This window comes from Onychomys torridus, unplaced genomic scaffold (assembly GCF_903995425.1).
Source record: "Onychomys torridus unplaced genomic scaffold, mOncTor1.1, whole genome shotgun sequence".
Taxonomy (NCBI): domain Eukaryota; kingdom Metazoa; phylum Chordata; class Mammalia; order Rodentia; family Cricetidae; genus Onychomys; species Onychomys torridus.
The window spans coordinates 4615-6468 of NW_023413642.1; the positions used below are offsets into that span (position 1 = coordinate 4615).

The 1854-nt window shown below is 37.6% G+C and overlaps 1 pseudogene; it reads left to right on the forward strand.

The window, feature by feature from the left end:
- The first annotated feature begins 322 nt into the window (after nucleotides 1-322).
- LOC118576381 lies at nucleotides 323-1272 on the forward strand (annotated as a pseudogene).
- Nucleotides 1273-1854: the final 582 nt, after the last annotated feature.

Below are 1854 nucleotides of genomic sequence, written 5' to 3' on the forward strand. Positions count from 1 at the left end.
TTTTTTTTATATAAATCTCACATTTTTAAACTTTATTTATAAAACCACATAGGTATATATTACTATATATACCTAAAAAGACAAGAGATACATTATTTTAAGAAAGGTTGCTAGCATTTGTTTTCAAATTCTAAGTCACATTAAATGAACGTACTCCCAGAGTCCTGACTAAAATTTTGTCACATAAAACTGTCAGTGATTTTTGATGATCTATTTATTTGTGATACCTTAAGATTGAGTTGTTGAAAATAAAGTCATTTTTATAAATCCCTTCCTGTAATATCTCCATCACAGCCTTGCTCTGGCAGCAGCTACACTGTCCCATGGCTTTCCTGGAGGATGGGAACCACACTGCAGTGACAGAGTTCATTTTATTGGGCTTAACAAATGACCCAGTCCTTAGAGTCATCCTCTTCATTATCATCCTGTGCATCTACCTAGTGACTGTGTGTGGGAACCTCAGCACCATCCTTCTCATCAGAGTCTCTTCCCAGCTTCATCACCCCATGTACTTTTTTCTCAGCCACTTGGCTTCTGCTGACATAGGCTATTCATCTTCTGTCACACCCAATATGCTTGTCAACTTCCTGGTGAAGAAAAGTACCATTACCTACCTTGGATGTGCCATTCAGCTTGGCTCAGGTACTTTCTTTGGAACAGTTGAGTGCTTTGTTCTGGCTGCTATGGCTTATGATAGCTTCATGGCAATCTGTAGTCCACTGCTTTATTCCATGAAGATGTCCACACAAGTCTGTGTCCAGCTGCTTATAGTAGCATACGTGAGTGGTTTTCTTAATGCTTCCTCCTTCACAATTTCCTTCTTTTCTTTTTTCTTCTGTGGACCAAATAGAATCAATCACTTTTTCTGTGATTTTACTCCTTTAGTTGAACTCTCCTGTTCTGATGACAGTGTCCTCATAGGTCTTGCCACTATTTCTGTTGGCACTGTCATTGTGTTCACAGCACATGTCATTGTTGTCTCCTACACCTACATCCTCATCACCATCCTGAAGATGCGCTCGCTCCACTGAGGGCCGCCAGAAAGCCTTCTCCACCTGCACCTCCCACCTCACTGCAGTCACTCTCTTTTATGGGACTGTCACATTCATCTATGTGATGCCCAAGTCTAGCTACTCCATAGACCAGAACAAAGTGTTGTCTGTGTTCTACATGGTGGTGATCCCCATGTTGAACCCCCTTATCTACAGCCTCAGAAATAACGAGATTAAGGGTGCTCTAAAGAGACAATTTGGCAGGAAAATATTTTCTTAGAAACATTTGTTACATTGTAGGACTTGATATTGCAATGGTGTCTTATGGATATAGCAATACAAGTTGAGTGTCTGTGGTTGAAAAATGTGTGTTGATATATTATTAGCAAATAAGGGGCATTGCAATAAATATCATAATTCAATTTTCAGATTACAGAAAAAAATCAAAGTGTCATAGTAAGTTACCTTTAATAACGTTAATAATAAAATCAAATAAAGTTTTTAATTAACAAAAAAGTGATACATGTAAAACATAAAATGCTGTAATGCTTTGAAGTTATTTTAATATTTTTTAAGTATTTGGTAGAAAAATACAGGAAACCCTTCTCTGGTTAACCTGAATTCCTGTCAGCTTCAAATGTTAAATTCCTACTTCAGGTTGAGTCATATTGTTAAGCTTGATAGGAACAAGGGAATCAAAAACAAACAAACAAACAAACAAAAAACAGGAACAACAGAAATTGTTTCCTACAAAAGAGCCGAGTTTACAAGTCCAACAGTGAGACAAAAGACATCATGGTCAAGACCCTCCCCCTCATGTTCAAATGGGAGCTGATATGGCTATATCTTCTTTGAAACACTT